At 42.9% G+C, this 12,696-nt stretch overlaps 1 protein-coding gene across 2 annotated transcripts in view; it reads right to left on the bottom strand.

Annotated features, from left to right (window-relative positions):
- Positions 1–12,696, bottom strand: part of ZFYVE26 (zinc finger FYVE-type containing 26) — a 3,506,023-nt gene that overhangs the window by 55,217 nt on the left and 3,438,110 nt on the right. The window lies entirely within an intron of this gene.

Genomic DNA, 12,696 nt, shown 5'->3' on the forward strand with positions numbered 1-12,696 from the left:
GAAGTGCTTACAACACCCTGAAGCACTGCCCTTAGCTCCACTACACTGATACACAGGTTGGCCTCAGTGGAATTAAGGGCCTTGAACGGTCTTCCCCAGATAATGCCCCCCCAACCCATCTGGGAAGCATCTGTGGTCACTATGGCCTTGGGCTGAGGGAAAACAAAGTGATGACCGCAAAAAAATCTTCTCTGAATGCATCCACCAGGTTAGATTGCTCTTGCATCAACTGGAAATGAAAATTAAGTGGTCCATGGGGTGGGGTAGGATCGACCACTGGTTTGCTAGTAGCTATTGGAGAAGCCTCATGTGAAATCTTGCTAATGGAACAAAGGTGATAGCAGCTGCCATGGAGGAGCCCAGTGCTTATAGAATCAGTTGAGCAGGTATCTTGTCTGAGTGCAGTAGTGCATGAACTTGCATCTATATCTTCTGCAACCTGTGCAGGGGAACGATGCTATGCAAGAAGTGTTGAGTTGAGCGCCGATGAATTCCATTTCCTGGGTAGGGCTTAACTGGGATTTCACAGAGTTGACTGTTGTACTAGATGCCTGGAAGAAGCGGAGAGGAGCCAGTCGTCTAGATAAAGAAACACTCCGAATCCGTGCAGTTTCAAGTGAGCTGTGACCACTGCCATACATTTGGTGAACACCCTGGTAGCTGTGGTGAGGCCAAAGGGCAGCTTCCTCAACTGGAAATGACTGGCTCCTATTCGGAAGCAGAGAATGTTTCTCGAGCATTTTTCCACTTTTATGTGGTAATACACGTCTTGAAAATCGATACAGCACATCCAATCATATTTCTCTAAGAATGGGAGACTAGACTGAACTGTGACCATCTGGAATTTTGCTTGTTGGAAGAATTTGTTTAGAGTACTGAGATCCAAAATTGGTCTCCAGTCCCGTTTTCTTTGGCACTAAAAAGAATCTTGAGTAAAAAATGGATCCTAATTGGTCTGGTGGGACTTCTTGGATGACTCTCTTTTCTAGCAGCTTTTGTATTTCTATTGCTGCTTAAACTCTCTGACTGGGTGGAATGTCAGGGAGTCTTGCAGGGGTTCTTGGATAAAGGGTGAAGGGAATTAGATAACCTCTGGTAATTATCCTTAGCACCCAGGCATTGGTAGTTATGCTTAGCCAGGCATTTGGGTGCAAGAAAAATCTTCCCCTCACTGCTTCCAGAGGTAAGCAATTGGGTCTCCCTTCAGGAGCACTGATAGGGTTGACTGGAGAATGAATCTCTGGAACCTTGATTTTGCAGACCACCCCTGGCTCTGGGACGGCGTCTTCCACTACAACTCCCCCCTCTGCCCCAAGGGGAGTCCGAGGCACATGTGTCTTGGAAAGGTATCTGGGATTTCTTGAACCACATTTTACCACTCCTTTTATTCCTGGAATAGGACCGTTGAAGAGTGGAAAAACGTACGCCCACAGCAAAGTCTTTCCATCCTTTTCACACCTGGACAGTTTCCTTAACTTTGGGACCAAACAAAGAGGACCCATCAAAGGGGTGCTTGACAAAGGAAGACTTGAATGGTTCCACAAACTCACACAGGCACATCCAAGTGTGTCTCCAATTTGCAATGTCTGAAGCTGCTGACCTGGTCGCCCCTTCTGCCGCATGTGCAATAAGCTTCATGAGCGAGTTTGAGATTGACTCCAGGCTATTAAGTTGGGAGGCTACTTTTTCCTGGACCCACTCAGCCACATCTCCCACCAGGGTATCCGACAGCTCCTTGATTAGATTCCTTTGCAGTCTAGTGAAATATGCCAAGAAGTTCAAGGACCTGATGGAGAAGGTCAATGCACAGACCCACTTCCCAAATCTTTCCAAAGCTCTGGACTCTCGGTTCGGGGGATGGACAGTAGAACTTTCCTTGGCTAGTTCTTTTCTAGTGGCTGCCACAATGACCATAACATCTACTACCAAGCCTTTAGCCCAGTGGGATTGGTCCTCTGGAGCAGTAAGTATCTTGTCAGGTCTCCACGGGACTGGTTCCACAGAATCAAGAGCCTTCCAAGCCAGCTGAGCAATTATTTTAATTACATAGTCAGTGGGCGGAGTCACCCAGGAGGTAGACGGGGATGCACCAAAGCCCTGCAAGTACACAGATTCCTCTGAGGATGGGTCTTTGGACTTCCAATCACCCCTCTGCTTCAGGATCTCCAGAATGTCTCCAAAGGAGACATCTTCCAGGGGTGATCATGGGGAACCCTCCCCTTCATTGTCCTCTGTGATAGATTCTTCTGAAGAATCGACATGTTTCCTCTTACATGATCTCTTCTGAGGGGGCTTTTCAGTGGGAACATCTAAGGAAGACTCGGAAGAGGTAGTCTTGCGACCATGATGTGTGTTGTCTGGGGGTAGAGATTGGCGGCTGAACTGAAGAACCTGGGGCCTCAAGGAAGACTCCAATAACCCAAGAGCCACATGAGAAGCAGCAGTTGCCAAAGCTCTTTCCACAGCCTGAAAGGCAGGACTTTCGTAGGAGGGATGGGAGCCCAGAACAGAGACCAACAAACTCGGAACTGGGGTCACACCCTCCCCCAAGAGCCCCACCTGACAGACCGGAACAGAGGAAGGGCCCACTGCCACTGTAGCCATAAGAGTTGTGGATGGCTCTGTAGAAATGCTCGGAAACAACATGAACCCTCTGTGCTCCATGGCAAAGACACGGTCTTGGGGACCAGATGGTGCCAAAGGCACCGAAGGGGCCAAAGCCAGACTCGGTATTGAGGAAAAAACTGTAGTCAGCACTGAAGTGAATGGAACCTGGGAGGTCAGAGCCAATGGCTCTAAAACCTGTGCTGAGGTTAGAGGAGGAGAGTAACTGGGCGTGGACAGAGAAAAAAACACCTGCTCCAGAAGGGAGAGGGGTCTGAACGGAAGAAGAAAGATGCCCTGGTTGCCATGATCTGGTCCACCAACCTAACATCCAGTTCTGAAAGACTTCTGGTGGAGCACATCAAAAATGCTGAAGGAGACTCAGGTGTTGCTAGAGATGTACTAGGCAATTGTCCATAGAAAAGGTCTAACAATGGCAAGTAAGTAGACCTGGGTTCTGAAATTATCATCTGTTTTGGTACCGTCTGTTGCGTCATAGATGAACAGTTGGCACCGAAATCAGAGCCGTACAGCTGGTGGTCAAGCTGTAGAACTAGGGCTCTGAACCACAGACATAGCCTGTGTAGAAGGTACCGAAGAACTCATTGGTGTCAGAGACTTTGACCACTCTGAAAGTTGTGGAACCTTAGATTTTGGCTCCAAGGAGGAACCCTCAGGCATGTTTGTGCTTTTTAATGGTTGGTGCCAAAGAGGATGATGGTACAAACGAGAGGACTTGTAGCCAAAGGCCAGTGGAGACTGGTCAGCCTTAGACAAGGCTTCCTCAAAAGGGTCATTAAGGAGCTCGTTGAGGATCAATTTATTTTCTCTGCTAGGGTTCTCTTACTAAAGCCCTGGCAAATGGAACACTCCACACTCAATTGAGGCACACCTAAACAGCAAACACATTTCTCATGACTGTCTGAGTTCGGCATTTTCCTGCCGCACTTAGTACATTGCTTAAAGCCTGTAGTCGAATATTTTGACTTCTCTGCCATATCTATCAACTCATACACTAAGGAAAAGAAAGAAAGAAAAAGTCTACCAACAATGGTAGAAAAGTTACCACAATGGTAAAAATAGAAAAGAATTAACAGCAATGGTAGGGGAAAGAAAATGATCAATGGTAAGAAGAAAATCACACACTCAAGGGTAGACCATACACTCAACTAGAAAAACTATGATGTAATAGCTATAAAGACCAACCATAAAACAGTTAGAAATGGTTATGTAATAATTAGAAAATACTTGGCTACGAGAGAGTCTAGCTGACATTTCTGATTCGCAAGAGCAGCAAACGAGATCGGAGGTAATCTGCAGAGGGGAATTGTGGGTAGACTTGCAGCTCGAGACATTTTTTTGGCTGACACAAGCTGTAGAACGACCAGAATAGTTCCGAGGATCAGAACCATAAACCATCAGTCAAGAACAGATGAAGATGGAAAACATCAGATGAAAGGTTTTCAGGATGGTTATTCAGTGGAATACCTGGGACAAAGGAAAAGAGGAGTACTTATATTAACTGCAAGAGGAGCTCCAATAGTGACAGAAGAGGATAAAAAAGATAATAGTAGATTTATTGTACTAACGGGCTACTTGCAAGGGGGGAGGATTACACTGGCATGTATTTATATCCCACCTAATACTGCTACAATGGATCTTAAGAAAATTCTGGGAGAAATAATCAGCTTTCAGCAATTAATATTACTTATAGTTGGGGATTGGAATTTAATTTGCCACAGTGAAGACATGTCTGGGGGGCTCAGAAGGGAAAATATAACAAAGCAAGGTAGATTTTTGAAGAAATTTATAAAAATATTTGACATGGAAGATGTCAATTCAGTACTAGGAGTTTGGAGTGAATTTACATATTATTCCCTAAGATACAAAAACTGGCCTAGGCTAGACAGAATTTACATTTCACAGGAACATGGGCATTTAACTGCAGGTCTTGATACGCACCCAATAACTACTTCAGATTATGGGCCAATAATAACTAAAATAAAAATAAAGGGTAATGAAATAAAAATGAGACAATGGTGCTTTCCTACCTATCTGCTAAAAAGACAGAAAATTAAGGAATGGGTAGTAGAAATTATTCAGGAGCTATTAGAGAAGATAGAAGTTTCTTCTGAAAATATAGCTAGGGAGCGGGATAAAATTAAAGTGGAACTTAAAAACTAGTTGGAAATAAAAGAAAGGGAGATATGGTTAAGAAATAAGTATTATTTAGAGGGACTGACAAATGTTAAAGTACTGTAAAATAAGGGGAATCTCACAGAACAAGAGGAGGAGCAAGGAATATGAGGTACATGTGGCACATCTCATTACTAAGGGTTTTGCATCCAGGAAGAAAGAGGTCACTGTCTCCCTCTACTCTTCCCTCATTAGGCCAATCATTGAATACAATGCCCCATTTGGCATGTACCTCACTAGATACGTGCAACTGGAGAGGCCGCAAAAGTACCTCAAAAAGAGGATCCTAGGCCTTAAACACTTGTCCTATATAGACAGACTCAAAAAACTCCAACTATTCTCTGTCTCATATCGTCTACTAGGTTCATAGGTAGGTAGGTACTAGGCTATCGGCCCAAGGGCTTCTGTAAGCCCAGCCAGCAAGTTTCCCTGGCTTACGCCACCCAAGAAAGCTAATTTCCTGTGCCACTGTCGAGCAGAGACACAGAAGTGATCCCCGGGGTGTATTTCCTATTTCCCATCCACTCATCAAAATTTTTCTTGAAGAGTGCTAATGAAGAACTTTGCTTGACATAGATGAGTAGCCTGTTCCAGAGTATGGGAAGTCTCTGGGACAGGAATCTATCCCTTCAGCATGTCCTGTTTATTGTGGTGACAAGATTTACGTCCACAGAGCATGTAGCTCGGAAGGATTGGGATTTCTTTAGGTGTAGCATGTCCAGCAGCTCTGGGTTTGACACAGCTTTATATGTTAGGCAGAGATCACCTCGGAGAAGGCGATATGCTACGGAGTAATGCTGGAGTTTTTTGAGGAGGTCAGTGTAGGGCATTTGTTTTAGGCCAGTAATCCTCTTTGTGAGGTACTTCTGTGGCCTTTCCAGCTGCTGCAGATGTCTTGTGAGGTACATTCCAAAAGGGGCATTGTACTCTATAATGGGTCTAATGAGTGTCGAGTAGAGGGGAACAATTACCTCTTTTTTTCTGGATGAGAACCCTTTTATGATGAGGTGTGTCACGTAGAAGGACTTCCTGACTACTGTGGCGATGTGACTATCAAAGGAGAGACTACTGTCCACCTGGGTCCCAAGGTCTCATCACATATTCGGTGTTAAGTAGATTGCTGTCTATGTGGTAGTTCATGAGTACAGAGTTTTTACCAAAAGGGATGACACTGCATTTTTTGTCATTGAGCTTGAGGCCATGGCTCTGACACCAGGCATCTGTCTCAGCGAGGCCCTTCTGTAGGATGTCCACATCATTTGGGGACTTGACTATGGCTCCTAGTTTGCAGTCATCTGCGAACTTCATTAGCCAGAGGCCTTCTGTGTTTGGTATCTACTTCTCTTAAGTACAGGCTAACAGGAGAGGTCCCAGGACGGAACCCTGTGATACTCCACTTGTCATTGCTTTGAGGTCAGATTTGGAGTCTGCAACTTTCACAGTGTGGGTTCTGTCAGTGAGTCAGTTGTTAACCCATCTTGTGACATAGGGATTTATACCTAGTTTAGTGAGTTTAGCGATAATTCCAGAATGCGGGATGGTGTCGAAAGCCTTGGCGAGGTCAAGATAGGCTGTGTGAACCACCTTACCCTCATCTACAGCTTTGGTGACTGCCTCAAAGAAGTCGATCAGGTTCAGGAGGCATGATCTGCCTTTCACAAACCCGAACTGGGTGGGATCCAGAGTTTGGAGGTTACCAATGTCTTTGTTTATGAGTTCCATGATGATACGTTCCATGGCCTTGCAGACCAGGCTAGTCAGGCTCTTTGTGGAGTGGGATAACTGTTGCTGTGCTCCACTCAGTGGGCACAAAGCCTGATGCAAGGCTATTATTGAACATGGTGCTTAAGTGGGGAACCAGTTCGTTCTGAAGTTCGTGTAAAACGCAGCCTGGGATGTTGTCCGGTCCCATGGATGCTGTGTTTTTGGCTTTAGAGTGTGCAGCTTTTACCTACGTAGTTGTGATTACAGGGACTCTGCATTCTTCCTGTATATATATGGGCCCTTTAGAGGGTGTGTGGGGGGGGGGTAAAGTTAGCACTGAACCTATCTGCCAGGATGTTGGCAATATCAATTGGTTCTGTAAATTTCGTGCCTTTGTGCTGTAACTCAGAGCAGATCTGGGTGTTGCCATCGAGATTCTTGACATAGCTATAGAATGCTTTGTGGTTGTCCTTAGAATTAGTGGTGATTTTGTTTTCATAGTTAGCTTTGGAGGATCTTAAGAGGTGATCTCTGCTTATCTTAGAAAGCCATGTCTGACCCAGCTCTGTTAGAAATGCAACATCTAAAGAAATTCCAATCCCTCCGCACCACACTCTCCAGAGACCTCAACCTCATTACCACAATTAACAGAACATGCTGGAGAGACAGATTCACAATCCAGAAACTGCCCATGTTATGGAATAGACTTCCCATACATGTCAAGCAGAGCACCTCGCTGACCCTCTTCAAGAGAAATCTTGATGAGTGGATGGGAAACAGAAAATTCATCCTGGGGATAACTCCAGTGGCTCTACTCGACAGAGGCACTGGGAACTAAGGTTGGGTGGCACTATGCCAGGGAAATCCTATGGCTAGACTTGTAAAGACCCCAGGGCCATTAACCTAGTACACACCTATGAACCTATGACACCCACTGGTAGAGTTTTTAATAGAAACTAGAACAGATGATGCTGTTAAAAAAGGAATAGGACTAGAGCATATAAAATACTGCATGACAACTATAAGAATCAATCAGAGGAGGTTAGAAAGGATTGGGAAGAGATTTTGGTATGCAATTCACAAAGAAACAATGGGGGATAGATATATGTCTCCCAAATGTGAAACAAAATCTAGAAGATTTAGGATTTTTGCTTGGAAATATTTACACAGATATTTTTATACAGCAGGCAGACTCTAGACAATTTTTCCTCAGGTAGACAACAAATGTTGGAGGTGTGACGGGGAAGAAAGAGGTAACTGGGAACATATTTTCTGGGAGTGTAATGAACTAGCAGATTTTAAAGATTCCCTGCAGATTACTCTATCAGAGATACTGGGTGAGCAAATTAGTGTAACTAGGGAAATAATTTTTCTGAGCTATGATACAGACTCAGAATTGCCTAGCCATGGTAAGGCATTGCTGAGTCTAATTATGGTATCTGCCAAACAGGCAATTACTAGAAAATGGAAATCAAAGTCTAAAACTGTACTAGTAGTAGTGAATATAGTAAGAGAGATAAAGCAACTGGAATTGAGAGCTTTAGAAAAGGTTAAGAGTATATTAGATAACATGGGAATTGTGGGAACAATACATACAAGGAGGGAATGAGGTTTAAAAGAAGGCAGGACTGGAATGAGCTACGCAATGTTTGACTGACAACAATTTGGAAGGTTATACGTGATGTATAATGTTTGCAACAAAAATTGTCAATATTGTTTGTGATGTAAAATGCTTGCAACTAAGAATATGTCAATATGGTTTGTTTTCATTTATATAAATGTATGACTGCCTATCTCATAAGTAATAATTTAATAAAGATATTTCTTGTTTAAAAAAATACTGAAACTGGAATATGGACTCTCCCATTCCTAGTCTTTCATTCAACACTAAAAGTATAAATAGCTGAAAACCAAATCTGTAAATTTATCCTCCTAGCAGACCCATTACTTCACCATTGTACTCTTCTTAATACTAATTTGCTCTCATACCAGACAGGACCACCTTTCTGTTACACACACTAATTTTCAAAATCCTTAAACAAGGCTACTGCCCCAATTGAAAAGAATATAGCCTATGTCAGGTACCATACATCAGTTAAGAAGCTCTTAGGATAACTTCCTCACCCTTACAAAACCAAGATTCAAAACTGCAATAGGAAAAATAGCTTTCTCACAGTTAGGACAAACTACCTGGAGCGACTTACCCACAGAAGCAAAAAAGAAAACAGAAATCCAGTTGAGACTGCAAGAATTCTCTGGAAAAGTATTTAACAGTTGAAGCAGCTTAGAGATGCTTTAGTGACAACATCACATCTAATGGGCAATCACATTAAACATAATATATTAGCTTATACACTACTATATTAATTTGTAAGCTACAAAAATGAAAATTATACATTATTTTAAATATTGATAGATTTCATTTCAGGTGGATATATAACACCAATGTACTGCTGAAATTCAATTCTGATATGAACTGATATAAATAATTATGTAGCTTGTATCATGCACTTATTTCTAAGTACCTTTCTACATTCATTGTAAATACCTTTCATGCATCTTAGTGTTGCATTATACATGTAACTGACTTCAAACTAAAAACTGTGCACTCGCTGATGAATTATGATCTTTTAACCGTCTCTTGTCTATGCTCTTATGAACCCGAGTTGTGACTGAAAAGTATCAGCTGAGCAGCTCATTTACCAGATTATCAAATAATAAATAAATAAATGTTGAAATTCCCACTGCTGTGAAAATCTCTTACGATTCCATACTTGCACATTGGAGACCATTATCAAACACTCCCACTTCAAGAATTCTGTATATTGAAAACATTGTTTTTAGCGTATTAATCAAAACTCTTCTTGCAGGATCTGTTAATATCAAAATCTCTGAAAAAATGCTTCATAGATCAAGATATGTAGTTCCAGAACTGAAATAAATCCAGTCCTGCTTTATTCTGTGGTCTTCCTAGAACTGAATAAGGAATCATCGTTTCTACTGAATTGTTACTGGGGTATGCAGTGTCCAGTGTATGCCAGATTCCAGAAGATTTGTTCTCTGTGTAAGTAACTTAGTCTGGTGTAAGGCCTACCTAAAAAGCAGGCTTACACCAGAGTAATTCACTTACACAAGACAGCAAGTCTTTTCATAGGATGATACTAAGCTACTGGCCCGGAGGCCTAGCCAAAAATTTCGCCCATGTTCCCTCAAAGTCAGCACTTGTTTCCCCTGCCCAGCAGTGACACAGGTGGGATCCCAGGGGTGTATTTTCTGTTTCCCATCCAGTCATCCAGGTTCCTCTTAAAGAGGGCTAGACAGGTACTCTACTTAACATGGAGAGGGAGTCTACTCCACAGACAGGGGAGTCTTTGGGACACAAATCTATCCTGCCAACAAGTCCTATTAATGTTAAAGACCAGGTAAAGACCTTGTGTGCAAGTTGCGCGAGTGGAGTTTGTCTTACGGATATGCAGCAACTCCATCAAGGCTGAGTCTGAAATGGTCTTGTATGCCAGACACAAGTCACTTCTGAGCAGTCTGTATGAGACTGAGTAGAGGGACAGGGCTTTTAGCCTATCTGTATAGGATAAGTGTTTAAGACCCTGGATTTTCCTGGTTAGGCACCTCTGTGGTCTCTCCACCTGCTGCATGTGCCCGATAATGGTTCTGATAAGGGAGGAGTACAGGGATGTTATGACCTTCTTGTTCCTGGATGAAATACCCTTATTTATGAGGTGGGCCATCTAGAAAGTCTTATGCACAACGGAGGCAATGTGGTGGTCAAAAGTCAGGTTATCAGAGACGTACCTGCCTGGGACACACATTCAGCGAGCTCAATCATGTCTTTCTTCATACAGTCCCGAGAGGTACGTCTCAAGTCATTCACACCAACATGGACCATGACAGAGTAATAACAGTACCTGTTGTTAAGAGACTTGTGTGTGCGTGATATGGCGGATTCTAAAACCTGACAAGCAACTTACTGTGACTTTCTCCTTGTCTAGCCTGTTGAGGGGTGCACATCGGTTTGTGGTTGGGCCTTAGAGGCTGAGAGAGACAGACGCGTGTACTGTGTGTGAAACTTGGTGCTATGGGCTGTGATGTGCGTGTGTGTTTTTGCTTTGGAGGTCTCTTTTGTTTAAGGATGTTTTTGTTGAGAAACCCTGTATATGTAGAAGTGTGTTATACAGATGTGGGTGGTGTTAGCAGTGTGGTGTTCATAGTGTTTGTGTAGACATACTTCTCAGTGCCAGATGTATTGGCTTGTGACTGTGACAGCAATGATTCGAGGTTCTTAATGTGATTGCATTTCTCACATATTGTTCCTAGGCAACAATAGTAGAGGGTTGTCTGTGTACATAAGGCAGTTGGGTACACTGTCTCAGGATGTCCATATCAACCAGACTAGCAGGAGAAACCATAGGAAATTGTCCATCCATGGTTATCAGAATCTGTGGAAGAGTGGTCAGGGATAGTAGAGTGGGTACTACCTGAGGAGAGTACTTACAGGTGTGAGTAGAGCTGGATGAAATTAGTAGCTGCAGCCGAGGGCCTCACTCACAAAATGCAACTGAGATATCTCGCAAAGGGTTAAAACAGCACAGCAGCGGTGCATGACGAGCAAACAAGCACATTCCCATGCAAATGCTGGGTTTAAATACTACAAAAACTAAAGTAAAATTGGAATAGGGCCCTATATATCTCTGAACTTCTTGCTCATTTGGAATGATATTTTGGCCAGTATAACACATCACAAGCTCCTTTGTTGGACTTCATGATTCTTGTCAACATTCTTTTTCCTAGTTGATAAAGCAGTATTAATTTATCGGCCTTAAACATGAAGCACTGTATGAAATTAAGCCCCCTGTTAAAATGGGAGAAATAGCTGTAGTTATTTCCGTAGGTGACTTAAGGTTAAACTGCCATTTGTCATTGCTGCATTGCAAAACATCTGATCTCCTTACATGTTCAGTAAACTGCTGAAACTCTCTATATTTTGAGTAATCCACAGCTATGACATTGTTCTAGCAACTAAGTTCTTCATCAAGCAGCCATTGTAATGATACAAGGGGATAAAGTCTTGCTTATGACCCAGGTGACCTGTGTTCAATTAGCAGCATGGGCACTTGTTGGTGTTGGTAGGGATGCAGAAGGAATGAAGACAGTCTTCCTGATAAGCTCTCCTGCGGCAGTGTGTGAATGATGTGCAAATGGGTGCAAGTCATTCAGCTCCTCAAGGACTTTGGAGTGGATGTCTGATTGAGGACCGCCTGCACCTGCATGTCACGTCTTATTGTCCACCCAGTTACTGACGTCATGTCTGCATGCAGACTAATTTTTAAGGTAATCACAAACTTGTTGAATTTCTATCAGGAAGTTAAGAACAAATGCTTGCTAAACTGAAAGGATCCTCTCACATAAAGAGATATAGTAAGAACACATCCATGAAGTTTAACTTCAAGAACTCTCTGTGAAGGATCTTGACTGTGGAAGAAGCCAGATGAATATGCAAACACAAAGTAAAGAGTAGTGGAGTAGTGGTGTACTAAACTACTGACTTCTGAAATGCAGCTAAACTTTTCAACATGCTGTCAAGAGAATTATGCTTGATGAAGATGTGCACTTAAGACTAAGTGGCCATGAGATTTACTACTGAGATATTCTTGAAGCAAGTACAGGTGGCAGTCACTCCTCTGGTGGAGTGGGCTTTGGCTGTTTTATTCACAAACAGGAAGTTATCCACCTGATGGCAAATGACAATGTACCTGGTAGTCTACTTGGAAAGTGTCTGAAAAAGCAAAGCCCATTCATTCTCCAGAGCAACAGAAATTAACATTGTTCCATCTTCCTAAGATCCTACAATCACTCCAGGCAATACCTAAGCTGTCAGTATATGCCCAAGGTGTGAAGGGCGTTCTCTCTCCCCTTTTCTGATGCTGCAAAGAAAATATGGAGGTGGACTGACTACTTCAAGGAAAGTACAGTTGTGTGCACTTACCATAAATGTAGATGTTCGAGTGTATTCACTGTTGCAGTCATCACATTTGGGTTATCCTGCTAGGGGTAGGCCTCAGTCGGCCCAAATACCAGAGGCTTAGTATTTCTGTGTCAGTTGCTGTCACTCCAGGACTCACGTCAGGTCGTCAATGGTATAAAATCAGGCAGCCTACACCATTGCATCAGTTTTTC

The sequence above is a fragment of the Protopterus annectens genome, chromosome 6.part0 (assembly GCF_019279795.1).
Source record: "Protopterus annectens isolate FY-2018-M chromosome 6.part0, PAN1.0, whole genome shotgun sequence".
In the NCBI taxonomy this organism is placed as follows: domain Eukaryota; kingdom Metazoa; phylum Chordata; order Ceratodontiformes; family Protopteridae; genus Protopterus; species Protopterus annectens.